Source organism: Bison bison, unplaced genomic scaffold (genome assembly GCF_000754665.1).
Source record: "Bison bison bison isolate TAMUID 2011002044 unplaced genomic scaffold, Bison_UMD1.0 scf7180017864291, whole genome shotgun sequence".
Classification (NCBI taxonomy): Eukaryota; Metazoa; Chordata; class Mammalia; order Artiodactyla; family Bovidae; genus Bison; species Bison bison.
In genome coordinates, this window is record NW_011494863.1 from 12,294,296 (window position 1) to 12,314,620 (window position 20,325).

The 20,325-nt window shown below is 49.3% G+C and overlaps 1 protein-coding gene across 6 annotated transcripts in view; it reads right to left on the minus strand.

The window, feature by feature from the left end:
* The window catches only part of TNIP1 (TNFAIP3 interacting protein 1), a 51,763-nt gene that overhangs the window by 29,996 nt on the left and 1,442 nt on the right, over positions 1 to 20,325 (minus strand). For 3 of the 6 annotated variants that reach the window (XM_010850587.1, XM_010850589.1, XM_010850585.1), the window contains exon 1: positions 14,227 to 14,406. The exons of 2 other annotated variants lie outside the window; for them this stretch is intronic. The gene's annotated coding sequence lies outside the window, so the exon portion shown is untranslated. Of the gene's footprint in view, positions 1 to 14,226; positions 14,407 to 20,325 lie in introns of those variants that run through there. One more of the 6 variants, XM_010850591.1, reaches the window with a different exon arrangement.

Below are 20,325 nucleotides of genomic sequence, written 5' to 3' on the forward strand. Positions count from 1 at the left end.
TTTGAGCACCCACAAGTGCTTTGCTAAAAGAGTATTAAAAAAAAAAAAAAAAGACTAATAATAACAGCTCATTCATTAACCTACTTGCCAGGCACTGCATTAAATCCTTCGGCTGCATTATCTCAGTTAAGCTGTACAACAGCCCGAAAATACATAGTATTATCCTCACTTTATAATGGAGGCTCAGTGAGGTTAGGAAACTCAGCCAGGATTACACAGCCAGCAAGTGAGGCGAGATGCAGATCCAGTTCCACCTAAGAAAGCTGAGTCGAACGCCTGCTATTCTCACACAGCTCCCTCCAACAAGACTCAGGCCAGAGGGGCAATAGGCAAGTTCAAGCCTGTTTGCAAGATAACATGGAGCTATCTATCCAGTCACTCTGGGCTGTTTCCCTTGCCCTACAGCACAAGACATAACAAGGATTTTGGCCACAGGGTCCCCATTACCCTGGGATGCCACGAGCCAGAAAGAAAAACAAAGTTCTGGTGAGTGAGACCCCCGTCTCCCAAAGACTGACAAGAGAAACACACATTTGCGAGCCACCCACACCCACTGAGCCTAGAGGCACAGGACAGCTGCTCACACACCCAACATAGAAGTCACCAGCTTATGGGAGACTTATTTTTAACTCAAAAGATCAACATTACACAGCAGAGCAAAGAAAGCTCTGAAGTGTTCACTGAATTAGAAGACAGTGTGGGTGAGGCACCTGGCAGTGACTGGCATGGAGCAAGGAGCTCCAAACGTTGGCAGATGTTGGGGGGTTCCTACTTCTGCACTCCCCGTTCTCCTGTGTGCCTCTCTAGCAGGCCCTTACGCCCAGAATGGGATACGTATGACTGGGGTAAGTCTTTATGTATCTGACTGAAAATCTCCTGGAGGCGGGAGCATGCTCTCCTCATCTGTGGTGCCAGTGCAGGCCTGGCACTTGGAAAGCGAGAGGTGACTGACACTGCATGGAGTCCACAGATGGGAAGACTGAGACCTGAAAGGAACCCTAAGCACCTCTGGTGATAAGTGACAGCAGGTGTCTGGATTCCTGCTCACCACTCCACACTCACCCTACATGGAACTCACAGTTGACAATAGGTGATAATTTGGGAATATTTTTACTCCACATCTGGCTTGCCCAATAGATTAGAAGCTCCAGGAGAGCAGGCGCTGAGTCCAACTGGTCTACCAAGGTATTGTCAGAGTGGTCCAAAACAGAGCCCCAGGAAATCTCTAATCAGAGCAGAGAGACGGAAAGGACCAGAGGCACCCTTAATCCTACACCTGCCTCCTGAGAAGCCATGTGCAAACATCCTGAGAGCCTAACTGTGATCCACTGACCAGAGACACCGGGACAGCCATACACATCTAGAAGTGAGCCTGGCACAACTAAGCTCCCTTGGAGATGCCCAGATGTAACACCAAGCAACAGAGCAGGATGCAGGACCCAGGAACTGAAATCCCACCTTCACATTCTCCAAACCATGCATGCTCTCCCTCAGCACTGGGGAGCCTCCAGGGAAGGGGGCTCAGGGGAAGCAGCTGAGGGGCAAGCAGGCTTATTCTCTCGACTCCAGCCTGGGTCGGCAGAGCTGGGCGCAGGGGGAGAGTACAGGCTGCGGGAGCCCAGACCAAATAGCCTACTGTGAGAAAGTCCTCTCTGGAGACCAGAAGAGCTACCCAAAGGATGGCTTGGACTTCTGGAGGCAAGAAACACAAAGAGGGGAACAGGGAATTTCCATATCCCGCTGACCTCATGCCCAGATGGTCAGCGGCAGTTTCAGGATGACTTTCGGGCAGATGGGAACTCTCCTCCTGGTCTGTGTGGTTCTGAGATCTTTCTTAGAGAGAGGATTCATTCCCCGGATGACAGAGCTGGACAGGAATTTCCAAGGACAACGAGGCCAAGTCCATTACCAGGCGCCCCAAGGCTCCTGGAATGAGGGCCTGCGTCACCATCCTGTCTCCCACGCTGATGGTACATTTCCCTGCATCACAGACCAAGGGATGGGTGTGGACAGGGGAAAAGAGGCACTGACCCCACCCCCACGCCTCACTTGGGGCAGTACTGGAGCTCAGCACCTAGGCATCCTGGGACACGAGCTCATTTGACCCTCACTCAGGGTGTGAGGGCAGCAGGCAGGCCCTGGAGCATGAAGACCAAAGTCACATACGATGTCAGGATGGAGCTGGAAGGGCCCCTGCTCTCTCTCCAGTCTGCCACTGCCCCATCTCCATTTCTGCTCCTGCACTTACTCACTGCACTGCAGACCCCCCTCTCCGGGTTCTTGCCAAGTCCAGCATGGACTCTGTGTCCACATGGGCCTGGGTGTAGCAGCTACAGATCAGGTGAGCCACCAGCAGGAGTTACCAACCCACTGTGCAAAAACAGAAACAGCTGGGGGTGAAGACACAGGCAGCTCAGATCTTCTTCCAAAACAAGATCCTGGTTTAAGTCCCCACAGCCCACCCCGAAAAACCTGGGGGCACCCACTGGAACCAGAAAGGCCTGGTTTGGGGGCAGAAAAGGGCCAGACAGATGACAGGTCAGGCAGTGACCACAGAGTGTAAAGATGGAGATGATGCTATTGAAACTGAAGAAGCCAGAAGAGAAGGAGGAGACAGCATCGAGGGGATGGAGGTGGGGTGAGGAGGGAGGGGTGGGTAGGGGTCAGAGGGTGGGGATGGGAGGATGGGAAGGAGTTGGGGTGGGGAGGGTGGGTGAGGAGACGTGAGGGGGCATGGGCCCAGATGGTAACCTCCACCCAAGACAAAGGTTGAAAAAGGCTAAATTGAAAATGAAGCCTCTGCACTGAGACACTTCAGCCCATTAGAGGCTGTCTTTCAATTAGCTGTGTGCTGCTGCTAGGAGTAGGGGCTCCCAGAGTCCGCAAATGATATGAATTTGCTTAGTAACATTTGCAAAATCGCTATGATTTCTCAAGCATGTTTTTCCACTAGATTGTCACGAGAACCTGGGAAGGAGGCAGGGCTGACATCTGTTCCACAGGTGAGGAAACTAAGGCCCACTTGGGAGCTTCGCCTGATCTAATGCCACTGGGCACTGGCTGCATCCTGAGGCCAGCCAGACCCTGCGGCTCTGGGGGAAGTGAAGTTCTCGCTAGCCCAGGGAAGACAGCCTGAGTAGATCTCTAGCACTGGGAACTGGGAGGACACAGAGGCCACAAGCGACCTCCCCAGGGAACGGCAGGGGCTGCCAGGGATGCTGGTGGGTGCAGGGGACAGTGTGGCAAAGGGAAGGGTCTCCAGAAAGAAGGCAAGGACAGAAAGTCAGAAGTCCTGGCACCTACTCTACTGCACACTCTGATGGCCATGGGCAAGCTGTCCATTCTGTGGACCTCAACTCCCTCATGGGCACAGAAGAGGAGCCTGGACTAGAGAGAAACTGGGTGACGTCTTCATGCTGGCCTAAGGATCTACGGAGACCCAAACTCTGGCAGCCAGCCACAAGGCAAGAAAGAGGAGGGGACCCAGCACACACACAGAAGATAGTACAGCCCTGGATCAGGAAGAAAGGGTCCCAACAGGGCAGGATCAGAGACGGAAGCAGATGGGGCAGGCAGGGTGCAACAAAGAAGGGGGAGCCCAAGAGCAGGATGAGACCCTGAGCCGGAAGCCTTCTCACACGTTGCCCCAGGGCCTTGCCCTGGTCCCAGCTTTGCCCACCCCTGCAGGCTGGGTGACACTGACCATCCCCTCACCTTTTCTGAGCCTCATCTGCAAAACAGAAAAAAAAACCAGAAGCCATGGACGTCAGATTAAAGAAACTAAATGAAACAATATGCGTACAATTGGAAGGGCGTTCTCACTTATTTCCTAATTATTTGATTTATTTAATAAAGAAATGTATTCATTTTGTAATAAGATTTCCTAAATGATAATAATTATAATACCTCACAAAGTACCTGGCACTTAGTAGGTTCTTACTAAAAGGCTGAGGCAGCCCCTAACAGCCCAGCTGATGGGTTGTAGCATCCACTTGGTTCTTGTGAATTGCAAATAACTGTAAGCAGGAACACTGGGACAACACCATAGCTGGTGAAACTGAAGCTATGAGAAGCCCTTGGACCAAGGCCACGTTCAGGAAAGATCAGGAATCATCTGAGCCTCAATTTCCTCAACAGTAAATGGGAATATCCTGCAAGTCCCCCAAGGGCTGACAGGAAGTGAGGCATTATGAAACATCTCGCAAACTAAAACAAAAATCTTCCCACTTCCACACTTCACGATGACCTCCAGACCACTCCACCCATTTCACAATCAGGGAAACTGTGGCTCCAGGTCCATCCATCAAAGAGCGGGCCGAGTCCTCCTGATGACTGTCAGCAGAGACACTGCACCTACTTTAGACAGGGTGTACCCAAGGAGCCCACCCCAGCAGCTCACCAGTGGGAAGCCAAGGATTTAATCAGTCTTTCCAAACAATTCAGTAAGAAAGAGGCTACAGGCACACAGTGTAATATGAGGAATGGGTGGGGCTCAGGAATCATGGGCTCTAGTGGAGGCTGTTGTTGTAGTCGCTAAGTCATGTCTGACTCTTTGTGAACCCATGGACTATAGCCCTCCAGGCTCCTCTGTCCATGGGATTTCCCAGGCAAGAATCCTGGAGTGGGTTGTCATTTCCTCCAAGGGATCTTCCCAACCCAGGGATCGAACCCACGTCTCCTGCATTGGCAGGCAGATTCTTTACCACTGACCCACCAGGGAAGCCTTCTAGTCTAGATACACCATGGCAAACATTTTCCATCACCTGGCCTCAGTTTTCTAAAAGGAGGGGTTGTTGACAATAGCAATAATACAATATAAGGGGGCAGACTAGACAATTTTTAAGGCCTCTTCTAGTTCTAACATTCCAGAACTTACAATATATTGCCATCTGTTTCTAAAGTCTTCTGATCTTAAAAAGGCTACTCTCCCCAGCTCAGAAGCTTCCCAGGTGGTTCTGTGGTAAAGAATCCACCTGTCAATGCAGGAGATGCAGGAGACAGGGATTCGATCGCTGGAGTAGGAAATGGCAACCCATTTCAGTATTCTTGCCTGGAAAATCCCATGCACAGAGGAGCCTGATGGGTTACAGTCCATGGGGTTGCAAAGAGTAGGGCATGACTGAGCACGCACACACATGCACCCTAGCTCCCATCCCTCCCAATGCCCAAGTGGATGTCCTGCCTCACGAACCCTCCTGCAGTGCTCTCAGGGGTGTGTCGCCTTCCCAAGAGCAGTTGGAAACCCCCAGACGATGTCTGCAGCCCTTCCCCGGGTCCTGCCCTCCCTCCTGGTCTGCATCCAGGCTCCAGGTCAGCCTGAGTGTCATGTCTCTCAAGCAGAGCTGGCATCTCCCATGTCCCTCCCCACTCCCATCCACTGACTCACCCCCAGAAAGAGCCCCACTGTCCCTACTTAGCCTCCAAGATCCAAGCTCTACACTACCAGCCTAGGCACAGTGGGGAGGACCAGGCCCTTAGTTGGCTGAAAACTGCATGAGGACCAAGGAGCATCTAACTAAAGCTGGGATAGGCCCTGACAGCTCTGTGCTCCCACATGCCAGGCACTGTGCTGCGTCATTATGCACAGGATTCCCTTATTTTCTTCTTACCACACAGAGATGAACATTCTTATCCCTATTTTCCAGCAAGGAAACCAATCCTCTTGGCTGGATGGCATCATCTCTATTTTTCAGATGAGGAGGCAGACTCAGATAAGTCACTTGCTTGAGGAAACACAGCTGGTTAGTGGCAGAACAAAGAACCCAACCTCATTCTATCAGACTCCACACCAGTGCCTTTCCACTGGCCTGCGCTGACGGAGAGGCACAGGCTGAAGCTCAGGGGGAGGACACCAGTCCTGTCGTTCCACTACCTGAAACACGCCCAGGTTCCCAGCCGCTGCCTCTGTGTGTCACTAACTTTGCATGAGATCAGGTGTCAGTCTGCCCTTGACTGCCAGCAGTCACCAGGGCTTAGCGCCTCAGGTTGAATGGAAGCTCAGGGGAGATTCAGACCCATGCTTATCCAGTCCGCAGGAGAGCCAGGGGACTCTGGTTGACCATCTTTAGTGACCCAGACCAACTTCCTCCCCAAGGAGCACCCCCGGGCAGCCAGCACTAACTGCAGTGAAGCTACTCCCAGTTCTGCTTCCACTGCCCCTGCTCTGCCCTCTGGGGTCCCTGAGAATAAGGAACAAGATGCCCCTCTCCTCCATCTCAGCCCTGAGCAGATTCGGAACCTGCAGCACTCAAGAAGCAGACTAGCCCTTGTTCCCTGCACTGTTCTCCGCAGGGACAGGTTTCTGGACCCCTCCCCACCCCGTCCCCTCCACTCCCACCCTATCTGTATCTGACCTTGAAAATGGACAACACTCCAGATGTGGCTTGCCTGACCAAACGGAGGAACTTTCATCTCCACCCTTTTAGGTATTATGTTTCTACTGATGCAGTGAACATTTGCTTTTCTTATACCTGGGTCACCCACGGTAAAGAATGTCCTTTCTCAATTATGTCAACAATCAGGCTCGGTAAAGCAAGTATACTTCAATAAAAATTAATTTAAAAAAATCAGGTTTGTATGGCTGAGATGAAAGTTATCTTGTAAAAAAGTATGCTTGACGAAGTTTCAATTATTTAAAGGGCCAGAGGTAACTCATTCAGTGACCACCTATTTAAGAAGCTAGAAATCTCTGTATCACTGTACAGAGACTGGACAAAGATGCGCACTGACACACGGTTTCTAATAGCAAAAATGTCCTGAACGTTCGTCAAGACGGGGCTAGTTTAATAAACTGTGGTGCATTCATTCAATGGAATAGTACACAGACATCAAAAAGAATGGGCAGCCTGCTTTGCAATGACAGAAAGGTGCCCATAAAATACTGTTAAGTAAAAAAGCAAAGTATTGATGTATAATAAGGTATTATTTATCCTGTTACACACATTCGTACACACACAACTATGTGTGTGAGTGTATGCGTGTATGTGTGTGTGTGTGTGTGTGTGTGTGTTAGTGTTAGTTGCTCAGTCGAGTCTGACTCTTTGCAAACCCATGGACTGTAGCCCGCCAGGCTCCTCTGTCTATGGTATTTCCCAGGCAAGAATAATGGAGTGGGTAGCTATTCCCTTCTCCGGGGGATCTTCCCGACCCAGGGATCAAAACCAGGTCTCCTTCATTGCAGCCAGAGAGCTTCACCATTTCACCCACCAAGGGAAGCCTGTATGTGTGCATAAACATATACATATACAATAAAATCTTACATATGCATAAGAAAAGGTGGAAAGATACACACCAAACCGCTGCTAGTAGTCAGCTCTAGAGAAGGACTTGGGCTAGGGGATTGGAATCAAAGGAAACCTTTATTTTAAAACAGATTTTTTAACTCTTTACAAGAGAAATCTAGCCTGTTCTATTTTTAAAATTGATTTTAAAAAACAGGTGGAAGAGAAGAAGGAGAAAAAAAGACAACTTTCATTTTCTACTTTATACCTTTGGCATCCCTTGAGTTTTTGGAGTTTTTTTTTCTCCAATGAGCACATGTTATTTTGTAACTCTTTTAAAGGGGGAGTTGACTTTGTTTTTAAGTTGCTTGACAAAGTCAGAACAATAAGGAAGGGCTATTGTTCTTGCACCAAATGAGGCTGGTTGGCAGAGGGCAGGGATGAGAGCCTCCTTATTATGAATCTGCTTCCTATGCACAGACAGGCTATAGGGACTAGTTCACAAATCAGGAGGGACTTCATCACCTGAACCAAAGAACTTATTCATTAGTAAAATCAATATTTCTATGGTCTTTCTCAATTCTAACAGTCTGTGATGTATATTGTTTCATGATAAATAATTTACATATATGCAGGAAATTCCTGTCCTCTAATTTCATTCTGGGAAATATTTGACCCAAGTGAAATTAATAGAGAAAAAAATGTAGATGACTAGTTATCATATAAAGACTTAAAAAGCAGTGAACAGAATGTTTAAAAAAAAAAATCAAGAGGTAAACTCCAGGGTTGAGTTTTCTAGTCAAGGAATTTTGCAGATGAAGAGTTGGCAACTGTAGATTGTTTCAACCTGGAACCTTCCAGAAAGGATCTAGCTTCAGGAAGATCAAGGCTGGGTCTGAGGCGACAAAGGTGGGAGGAAAAGCACCAGACTTTGGTGTGGGAACAAAGGTGAAGCTTCCCGTCCACTGCCCGTGGGCCCTCACATGGAGCCTTATACCTGCTTTGCTGGAGAGGAAGCCGAGTCCAGACAGGTGCAGAGCTGGGCTCGAAGTGGCCCAGTTCCCAAGGACCAAGCAGAATGCCCCCTCTTGATCATCAGTCCCCAGCCTGTATTCACCACTGCCAATGCCCCCTAAGAAGGGCTGAGAAGGCAGCCCAGGCACCTCCAGCCTGCTAGCCTTCGCCTCCTCACAGCTCCTGGGATCCACTGGTGCACCTGCGCCGTGCCTAGAAGCCTGGCCTCCCCACCCACCCACCCCCCAACCCAGCAGCTGGCACCATTGACCCAGGAGGAGCCCCTCGCCTATCAGCTATAGGGTCAAAGGGCACTAGGCCAACCCTGGGCCTAAAGGGAAGGGAGACTCAACTGTCCTCCTGTGTACTGGTGCCCCAAATGCCCAAAGCTGGTTCCAACAAAGGCTTTCTCCAACCCTGTAACTTTTCTCCATGGGGGAAGATGACAACTTTTGAGAATTCCCCTCATACCAAATATGGTGAAAAGAGGGTTTCTGTGAAACCAGGGTTCAGATCCTGGTTCCGCTCCCTCACCAAGTGACCCTGAGCAGACCTCACTTTCCTGGTTTCTTCTCCCCAAGGAAATGCTGTGAGGACCAACGAGGATCCCCAGATCTCCCTGAAGACCTTGAAGGGCTAACCCAACAGGAGCCACAATGGCTAGGAAGGGAATAGCTTCCAGGGACCACCAATCAGATAAAAGCCATAGATGTCCCGTTTCAACAGTGAAGACTGGAAATAAGCTAACGAAGAAGAAAATGAATAAAGACATTGGGGCCACTTCATACCAGTGAATGTTAGTACCATGCTGTTTAGGCACTAAGTCGTGTCTGACTCTTTGTGACCCCATGGACTCTAGTCTTCCAGGCTCCTCTGTCCATGAGACTTTTCAGGCAAGAATGTTGGAGTGGGGTGCCATTTCCTTCTCCTAGGTATCTTCCCAACCCAGGGATCAAATCCACATCTCCTGTTTGACAGGCAGATTCTTTCCCACTGAGCCACTAGGGAAGCCCCTATTAATACTATACAGTTGTGAGAAACAAATAGGCCAGAGCTAGAGATCCAAACAGGAATGAATCTCTCAGGCATAATAAGAAGCAAAACAAGCAAGCTGCAGAAGAACACAGTTGGAAACATTTAAGTAACATCTTAAAACATACAAAACAATATTACATATTGTTTAGGGATGTATATATTTATAATATCAATAAAACTGTAGAGAAATACAAGAGAATAAACTCTAAATTTATAACCCTTGCTACTTCTGGAAGAGTGGGGAAGGAGATGATCAGGGAGAAATTTCAAATGAACAGAATATGTTATTTCTTAATGTGAATGGTGGCTCTCCCAAGTGTCTGCATGTTACTCTCTGCGTCTGAAAGATTCCTTTGCATTTTCTAAAAGTTAATGCTGCCATCTTCAGACCCCTGTTCCTCTTCCCAGAGATTGGGATCAGGGTGGGGAGCTGCACCCCAGAGGCAGAAGTGGGGCTGTGGCAAGACCAGCGCTCCTCAGACCACAGAGATGAAGCTGACCAGGATCATGGTCTGCTAGCCAGCCAAGAGTGGTGTAAGCCTCCTCCACTGTGGGTGGAGACCAAACCAAGGGCCCCTGACTCATGGGACACCCCCACGCCCGCCCTAAAAATACCAGCTCTGACCGCTGAGTAGGACGCCTTGGGTGACATGACTCCTATAGCATCCCCAGCCCTCCCTCACTACCCCCTCCCCTCCCCCACACACACACCCCTGCCTGGGCCACCGGCCTGTCCACCAGCAGGTGCTCAGGGACACAAGGAACAGCCTCAGGGTGAGGTCCCTGGGAAGACAAGAGTTCAGCCCTGCCTGGGGACAGCCCTTGGACAAAAAGCCACCGTTCCTCAACCCAGTCATCCGTTCCTATCAGAAGAGTGACTGACTGTCCTGGGCTGATCATGGGGGGAGCGCAGATAAAAACTTCCTGCCAGCGGCCAGGCCGTGGTGGCTGTACCTTCCTTCTGGCAACACTTCACAGAGCTGCTGACACTCTCCAAAGAGGAGTAGGATAAAGGAGGGAAGGGCAGGGGGGCAGCAGCAAGAAGCCAGGAGGTGGGGCACAGAAAGGCCTGGCCCAGCAGCAGAACTCAGAAATCGCCGGGGAAGAGAAGGCAGCCCGGTCACTGGGCCACGGCCCTGAGACACCTGTCAGTGCAAGTCCCTCGCTCTCCAGCTGGGACACCAAAGCCGGCCAAGGGAGGGAGACTCGCCCACGGCTGCAGGGGACAGTGGAGACAGAGAGGCGAGGAAACCCGGATCCTCTGTTGGCCAGCTGTCCACTCTTTTTGCCATACATCCTACTCCTCCCTCTCCCCCGCTCCCTCCTCTCCCTCCAAGGGGTCAAGTGAGCCATGAGCAGAGAGGAAAACAAGGGGGCAAGAGAGGAGGTGGGCCTGCCGCAGCGAGCCACCTGTAACAGCACTGGAAGGGGCCGCCCACAGAGCGCTCCCTGATGCTGTGCTGCGGTCCAGGGGAGGCTGGCTCATCCCTGTGGCCCGCCCACGTATACAGTTCCACTGTTCCAAACAGGGATGGAAGGACGTCTGAGATACCACAAAGGACGATCCATCCAGAGAGGACACAGAATGGTCCAGAGGTGGCAGAGGATGAAGGGCAAGTTATGCCCAAGCCTGGAACATCTGACCTTCCTCATCATCTCCTCCTGAAATCCCTTCAACATCCTCAAGATCAGCATTGTTAATAAGACTGAATGAGGCTCAGCAGCCAGCAGCGATGGGTCACTTACACCACACCAGCCCCACGCCAGCCCTGCGCTGAGTGCTTGACAGGCACTGTCTCATTCATGTGCACCCCTCTGGAGGCAGCACTTACGTCACAGAATCTTACAGATGAGGAAGCAGGCGCAGCCCCCGTCCTGGTGTGCTAACTCTAAATCAGGCACGCCACACCATGGATTCTCAAAGAGCAGCTGGTCTGGCGGCCCCAGCACCGCTGCCACCAGCTGGCTGAGCCGCTATGGGGACGCAGCCCTGCAGTCTGTCTAACAAGCCACCCAGGGGATTCTGATGCATGCTCAGGTTTACCAACCAGCTGCTCTGATCACTTCCCAGTGCTGCCGACGGAGCAGGGAAAAACTGACACTTCTCTTCCTGGCAGTCAAGACTTTAGGGTTTTTCCTAGCCCAGCTGGTCAGCTCCCCCAACCCAGGAGAGCCTTACCCCAAATCCTCTGCCCAGTTTCCTAAGTTCCAGAAGGAGCTCAGGCCTAGCTCTGTACCTCCTCATCTTGGCTGGGCCTGGCCTTGAAGTCACTTCCCTACAGAAGCCCCCTGACCACCTGGCACCCCCAAAATTGCATCACACCCCACCCAGACTCAGTGCCAGGCAACTGCTGGCACACTATGCCTTCCAGCTAGCACTCAGGGCACATTTCTGCCCAGTCTACAACATGTTCCTGGAGGACAGAGAACCATGAGCACCATGCCGCTCCACACAGCACCACGCCAGAGGACTGGCAGGATCCGTTTCCTGACTATCAGGAGGGAAAAATAATGTTGTGGGAAGCAACTTCTGGCTCTCACCCCAACTCTGCCACTAATTCTCTGGGACATGGGCCTTCCTTCCAATCTCTAGGTCTCAATTTTCTTATCTGTGAAATGCACCATTATTCTAGTTTCTTCTACTCTACTCATCCTTTGAACAAACCCAGCAGTCTTACCCCAGACACTCTTATCTAGTAACAGAAATGCACATGTGAACACTAAAGAGGTCGTTGCTCTCACCCTTTCACTCCAGGAAAAGAGAAAGACAACAAACAAGCAAACACTAAAAATTACTGTTTCCCAGACATATACAGTGTCTCTACACACACTTTCTCATTTGCAGATAAGCACGGTCATTTCAAGGCATGATGAATGTATCAAAAATATATATAATAGTAATATGACAGAAAGTGAAAAAATGAGTTACTTTGCATAGAAAGGTCAGGGAAGGCCCCTCTGAGGAGGTGACATTTGAGCCGAGACTTGACAGATAAGGAAGAACCAGCGTGGAAAGAGCTGGGGAAAGGTGTTCCAGGCAGAAGCAACAATATCCACAAAGGCCTAAGCAAGAATAAACTTGCCATGTTGAACGCGGAGAAAAAAGCAGGCTGCTGTGGTTAAATCACAGTGAGTGTGAGAGTAAAACAGTACCCAAAACAGTACCCGGGAGCACCCAGAGAGGGAGGCCAATAGCCAACCTCTTACAATTCTGAGGTGTTCAAATCAGGTCGGCCAACCCAACCCAGGACATCCGGGCCCAAGTCACAGGCAGGACTGGGGGGTAAGGGTATGAGTCAGACCCCATGGCTTCCTGGGGCCCCAAAGGCCCTGGTGTGGGAATAAGGGCAGGCAGCAACCCTCAGCAGGAGTCCCATGCCATACCCACGGATGCCCATGGGTGGGGGAAACAGATTCACCTAAGTATGTAGAACACAGGACACTCAGGGCTGCTGTCTCCAGAGGGACATGATCAGGTGCTTCCATGAAGTGCCAGACCCTGATCATATTATTTTTCCAGGACACAGCCAGGATAGTGGAAAGGAAATAGTGCTCAGGGTTCAAGGCTTACTAGTATCGGGCAAGTCTTAACCTTTTGGGGACTCCGTTTCCTCATCTGAAAATTAAGGCTACTAAGAGTGACTCTCTCCGAGGGTTGTTGAAAGCTTAAAAGAGATACTAAACGTAAAGCACTGTGCCTGGCACATGGTAAGTGCTGATAAATGTAAGCTGTTACTATCACCATTATTGGTTTTTCACTACTTTAGTTCTCTCTGCTGTAAAACAAGGATATTAATACATCATAGGATTGCTATGAGCCTGTGCTAATAAATATTCCAGCCTCCTAATGCAGTATACATTGTCAGGAATGGGGAAAAAAAAAAAAAAGAGAGAGACAGTTCTCTTTCCGGATCTCTCATCAGGTGCTGAATTCCCCTCTACCATACCACATTGTTTGGAAAATGAGTAAGAGCTGATTAAATTACATTTTGACAATACTGTGAAATAAAAATGATGCATTAGGAATCCACAGATTTCTCTGTACTGTCATTCTGCAAGGGGGTGGGGATAAACATTGCTGACTTTTCTGCATCACCCATAAAAGTCCCCCCTCAACCAAAACAGTCTCACGCAGTCGCACAAAATTCCCACCCACAAAATTCCCATACAATTAATGAATGTATAATACAATCACTTTCATGTACACACAACCTCGCACTCTCCTGCAGATAAATATTCTACAGCGCAAAACTCACACATGTAGAAACTCCACACCCAAAAATCCCTCCCCCAAACTCACTACAGCTGCCCTGCAAATGCACCCAAATGTAGCCTCCAACAGAGGGCAAAATATTTTCAACAGAAACAGTAAGTATAGAACGAAATCTGGAATCAAACGCTAGAGTTCAAATCCCAATTGTGCAACTCTCTAACTGTATGACCCCAATCTCCAAATGCCTCAGTTTCCTAAACTGTAAAATACGGATAATAATAATCAAATTCACTTTGAGGGTGACAGTGACAAATGAGTTTAATACATGTAACGAGTTAAAATCAGCACTTGGAAAGCGCCCAATGAGCTATTTTCCTCTTCATTACGTGTGCACACTGCTTCCAAAACTGGTCTCCCATACTGTAAACAGATCCACGCCCGCATACACACACCCCGACGGTCTGCACGCCTTGCACACGGACTGCACGCTGGTCCCAGACACGGTCGCCCACTCAGTGCGCACGCGCGCCCACCACCCTCCGCGCGGGTCAGGGATTCCCCACTCGGCCGGACCTCGCCACCCTCGGAGGCGCCGCGTGCCTCGAGGCTAGCCCTTGAGCCAAGAAGCCAGGCCACCAGGCCGGGCCTGACCTCCCCGCGCCACGCCCGGTCACTGCCGAGACTCGGAACGGCCGGGTCTCGGGTTCCCTTCCGTTCCATTCCCGCTCCGCCCAACCGGCTTACCTGAGGGTGGGGACCCTGAGAGACAGCGCCCCGTTCTCGGCGTCCAGTCCCGAGTCCAGGGACAGGGTAGAGGCCCGCGCCAGGCTCTGGCCTCACAGCACTCAGCAGGATCCCAGCTCCTGGCTGGGGGACCTGGCCAGGGACTAGGAAGTGCTGGGGGCCGGGCCGCCCCACCCCTGGGAAAGTCCCCAGCGATTGACAGGCCGCTTGCCCAATCACGCGGCGCCGTCTGGGCTGGCCCGCAGCCGCCGGGGTGGGACGCAGCGAAGTAAACAGCAGCCACCGGAGGTCAGGGGGCCGGAGACAGTCTGCAGATTGGCCGCAAGAGTCCCGTCCCGCAGGCCGGCCCCTAGGTAGCCTCCGGGCCACCCCTCGCGGCACTCCCAGCTGCGGAAACTCCGGGCGCCAGAAAGGGGCCACCCCGAAAGCCGGAATTTCAGAGCAGAGAGGAGCCGCAGAGACCACCCACCCCTTCCTTGGGCCGAGGGGCACGCGGACCAGAGCGCGGGGAGGGGATTTGCCAAAAGGCAGTAAGCATTTGTAGCTGAGCCAAAGCTAGAGCTCCGGGTCCTAGAGTGCGGTCCAGGGCGATCCCGAGACTTCTTACAGAGCTCACGGAAATTCTGAGCTGAAAGTACCCTTAAAGAATCTTATTGTCACAGTTGACGTTTTTTGCGCCCTTACTGCTCCAGACTTGGTAAGCTTTATTTAATTTGCTCAGCCACCCTAGTGAGATGGTTTTCTATCCCCAGCCCCCACTTTTATTTTTAACCATAAATTAAGATACAAGGGACAGGGAGATTAGAAGACCTCAGTAAGTGGCTGAACGAAAATTCAAACCCAAGTGGGCAAATCCGGAGCCCACCTCCTACCGTCTACCTATACCTGGGTCAGATCATGCAGACAGGTTGTGAGAGTCCCCAGACCTGGCAGGAGCAGTAACATGGTGAAGGTTGGGAACACTTGTTTTTTTAAGCCCATCATTTTATTTAAAAGAGGGTAGGAGGGAGGAGGGTTCAGGATGGGGAACACATGTATACCTGTGGCGGATTTATTTTGATATTTGGCAAAACTAATACAATTATGTAAAGTTTAAAAATAAAATTAGGAAAAAGAAAAGAGGGTAAATTTTAATTTCAAAAAGTGGAAGGGCCTGGACTTCCCTGGCAGTCCAATGGTTAAGACTCAGAGCTTCCATTGCAGGGGGCACAGGTTCCATCCCTGGTAGGGGAATTGAGATCTCACACACTGGCCAAAAAAAAAAAATTTTTAAGTAAAATTAAAAAAAAAAAAAAAGTGGAAAGGCCTTGTAATAAAGAACAGCTTGGATAAAGAACAGCTTTATAACAGGAATAAAGAACAGCTCTTTAAATTGAGGTAATACAGCTTTATGAAAAACTTATTCTAAAAGATTCATTTCACTGGAACTATAGAAAATTTAGTGATTGACAGGCCCTCATCCTCGGAAAGGATCTGGGGACCTATTCCATATAGGCCCTCATTTTACAGGAAAACTCTGTAAATTAACTGTGACTGTACATGAACACACACACACACACCCCCCTACCCAAGTACTCTCAGGCTTTGTGACATCCTGTGATGCTTTTAGTTACTTCAAAGGGGTTATCAAATTCTCAAAACAATATTAATTCTAGTTCATCTTAATTGCAAAAATAAATTGAAGACAGGGAGGGAGAGAGGGATGTGAACACCAAACAAAGCACCATTGAGTGAGACCAATTCGGAAGGGTACTGGGAGATTACAGTCTTGGGCTGATTCATACTGCAGCTCTCAGGCATCCCCTCGCCCATTAGGATCCCCCAGTCTAGTTTTTGTTCTGCTCTTGTCTGTAATTCCCAATTTGCCTTTTCCTAAAAGGCAACTTGGGTTGGGCAACCCAAGTCTTCTCATGAACACTGAAATTTACTTTAAAAAATGAAGAGTCTCCAATTATTTGCGTCTTGTTTCCAAACTACTTCAGCTGTTTTTCTAAATGTCTGACCTTAGAGAATTAGGTGAATTGTTTCATTCCACAAAGTGCAGGATGACTCCTAGAGGTGGGCTTGTTAGATAGTGCTCTAGAATGGCATAAAAAGGTCACACAGTCATCTTTTTGCCTGATTCCCTACTTTTGGATAATTTTTCTTAACATTTACAATGTGTGAGAAGAGTCATCTCTTCAAAGTGATGACTACATGCCGGGAGCCAGCATGGGAGTCCCCACCCCATGACAAGGCTTGTGGGAGAGATCTGGTGGGCACAGCAAGCCAGAACTCGAGGGGTGCCCCTCTGAGCCTGCCTGAGCGTCTACCCCAAAAACCTGAGCCTGTCTGTTTTACTGCTTCATGACTTCCACCAACTCCTCTGACAGTCATGAGGGGCTATCCCCAACCACTCTTATCTATAAGAAAGCAATTTAGAGCTCTAGTTTATAAGTCTCCAGGGTATAATAAGGTGTGTTCCAATTGTGATCCCCTCAGAAAGCCTTCTAACCAACCTAACAGGTTTCCGGACTCCTACAGCTATGGATGTGATTGTTTACGGCCTCCCAGCCATATGAGGCACAAGGAGACTTAGTTATTCTAACAATGCAGAGCCTCTCGGGGAGTTAGAAATTATTAAAATAGAACTAATAGAAGAAATCTTTATCGAGTAAATGCCTGCTGCCAAGTTTCCATATTTCTCACCCACTGTGTTCCTGGGAGTGTATTGATTAATATAGTTGATATATAAGAAATATAAGTAGAAGCTCTAATGTTAATAATAACCTTAGACCCCTAAGCTAATAAATTCTTCCCTTAATTACCCCCACAGCACCCTTGCTCTATAGGAATGCAACTCTGTTTAGTGCTTTCCGGGAGTAGTACTAAACTCTAAGAAAAGTCACCTTTGGAGAAAATAAGTTTTTCTGGTTGACTAATTCTTATCAGAAGAAAAATGTTAGCAGGTCTCCTGACCAGAAGATGATGTAAATCACCCAAAGCCTTTGTATTTGCGATAATGATTAAGGTCTGCTGACCTTACATGACTTTGCATCCCCCATTATCTTCTATGTACAACTTGAGGTATAAAAGTCCCTGCTAAAAATAAAGCTACAGGCTTTGCTCACCGAAGCTTGGTCTCCCCATGTCGTTCTTTCTCTTTCCTTTTCCTTTTCAGGCTGATTTCCCTGGAGCGCAGAGGCCCTCTGTGTTCACTTTCCTGCCTGGGCTTCTAAGACCCACTCGAGAAGGTGCCTAAGGTGGGGCACCTTTCGCGATTCGAGAGGGTGCCTGCGGCCTACGTGAACAGAGCAAGTCCCGTGCTGGGGCTTTATTGGCTTTCTGCGTAAAGCAAGGAATATCAGCCTCTTTTCTCTCCTCTGTTTTCTTAACTGAGAAATTCTTTCCTTATCTCTTTCTCTATTTCTTTAAATCGCCAATGCCGTCCTCCTGAGGGAATCCCTGAATCCAACCGGGGCTGGACCCCGGTAACTACACTCACCCCTTTCGTCCTTTCCAGTCTGACTTTCAAACATTCCACCATGTTAAAGGCCATAGGAATATTGATCATAATCCCCTCTTTGGCAGATCAGTAAACTGAGTCTTCCATGTAATAAAAGCAGGGGTCCCACATCTTCAGAATCTAATGCCTAATGATCTGAAGTGGAGCTGATGTAATAATAATAGAAATAAATGTAACACTCTTGAATCATCCCAAAACCATGCCTTCTACCCCAGTCCATGGAAAAACTGTTTTCCACGAATCCCGTTCTTGGTGCCAAAGAGGTTGGGGACTGATGTAGTAAGGATTGACTTAAGGCCACACACATTGAGTGATATAACCAGGGTTGAAACCCAGGACCTTGGCTCCAAGTCATATATACTCTTTCCACTGCATTATGTGCCCTAATTTTTCTTACTTTCTTACAGAAACTCAACACTCATGATGATCATAGACTATGGACCTAACTAATGGGCTTGTAACCACTCAAACACTGATTTCCTGGGTGGCCTCTCTAAGCCTCTGTTCCTCTCTAAAAAGTGGAGATGTGATTACCTACCCCTTAGGTGATCATGATAAATGAGATCATATAAGTCAAGCCCAGAGCTTGGCACACAGTAGGCATTCAAGAAAAGATAGTGGTTTATAGATGTGAATCACATGCATTGAGTAGAACGTCAGTGTTAAACCCAGGAATGCAGCCTCCCTAGGTTCCATCCAACTATCCACAAACTCTATGGGACCCTCAACTCTGGGGGCTCGGTGCGATGAGAGACAGGCCCCCTAGATTGGCACCCTCTGCTCCCTCCAGACCTGAAAGGAACTTGCCAAACTGGGAAGCTGAGTCTGACACTGAGAACCGAGTGACTCAGGCCACTGGGAACCTCTTGCTCTTCCAGAGTGAGGACAGGCACCTACGCAAAACCCCACCTGGGAGGAGAATCAAAAGACCTGTGTGTGGTTTCATTTTGTTTTGTTTCAAGGCATGCAGTGACCCAGTCTCCTTTCTACCACCAGCCCCTTTCTATCACCTCCACCAAGGCTGCTCCAAAGTCACACCTAAATCCACGTTTGAGAGAAATAAAATACATGCCCAAAACTATCAACCTGTGAGTGGTTAAGCTCTAAATCAAGTGCCTAAAGAGGAGTGAAGGCTGCGTATTAAAGACACGAGGAGGTTAACATCAATGAAATATTTGCTGAGTGCTAGGTCTGCACTTTCACATAATCTCCCAACCAGACTCTGAGGTCAGAACCATTATAACCCCCACTTCACAGATGAAACCCGGGCTCTGAGGTGTTAGGTGGCTTCTACTGCCACAAGTCACTGGAACATGAAGATTCTGGCTCTTAAAGTCTTAACACTCTTGAGCATTAGGCTGTAGAGTCTTGCCAGCTTGCAGGGCACAGCACTCAACATGCCAGTCCTTAAAGGGTCCTGAGAAAGGGCCCTTTTCTATAGGGATGAAACCAGTGCCTGAGGGCCAGCATGGGCCAGGGACTTGTCAGAAGTCTTACAGCAAGTTTGGAATAGTACTTAAGTCTCCTGCTGCCAGAGCGATGCTATTTCCACACCTCAGTGATGGGAACAGAGCTGCTAAAGCAAGCAGCACCTGCCTCACTCCTGGAGGCTAATTAATGAGTCAGAGCCTTGGATAGGAGTGATGAGCAACCAATGAACTAAAAAAACATCAGTCCTGGATCCGGGTACCTCTTTAGATCCAGTCCCACGTCTCCATAGCTTGGGGACAATCTCAGGAATGGAAAACCCTGTGATAGATTCTAGGTGCTTTTTGGTGTTGGGTGTGTGCGTATGAGAGGAAGATTTCAGTGATAAGTGAGAAATGCATGTCAAGCGCATGGTGTCAGCTGTAGTCATACGAGGTGATCATATTTGGGAGTAAAGACTAAATCAGTGAGCAGAATCTATGGCCCCTGCTTCCCACCCTCAGCCTGAAAAGGTGTTTTTAATTCTGTTTATTTCCCAAATAACCACATGAGAGGATGGATACAATGGTGCTAAGAAAGCCATAACTTTGCACATATACTCAGCACTTTAAGATGAGTTAAACCATTTCATAGTCACAGTTTGCTGCACTTTCAAGAGGCATGTCACGCAAGGGTGAGAAGGTGGGTGCTGGGGTTAGACAGACCTGGCACTTCCACCTCGTGAGGACTCTCCCCCAGGGTCCTCATCAATAACAGGAAGGTTAGAACAGTGCACGGAGTACAAAGACTGGAACACCACAGAGCGTGACATCAATGAGAGGCGACAATGATAATCATGACCCAGTCCACAGGGCGGGCAGGGATCGTTCCTCTCCTTCCAGTGAGGACCTCAGAGCCCAGAGCTGTGGAGGAACTTGCCGTAGACCGCACAAAAGTTTCTCGGAAACAAGGCATTTCTCCAGACTGTTCCTCCAGTGTCTTTCCTATTTTTCTTTTTTGTTCCAACTGTTTCCACTGCATCCCTGGGCCTGCCTTTTACTCTGTGTTTTCTGGGCACTGCTGGAGGAGAAGCAAGGGCAAAGTGACACTGCGGGGAATTCCCAGCCGTGGCCTGTAGCAGATGTGGCCAAGCCAGGCCCCTCCCACAGTTCCTAGGAGCCCCAGGC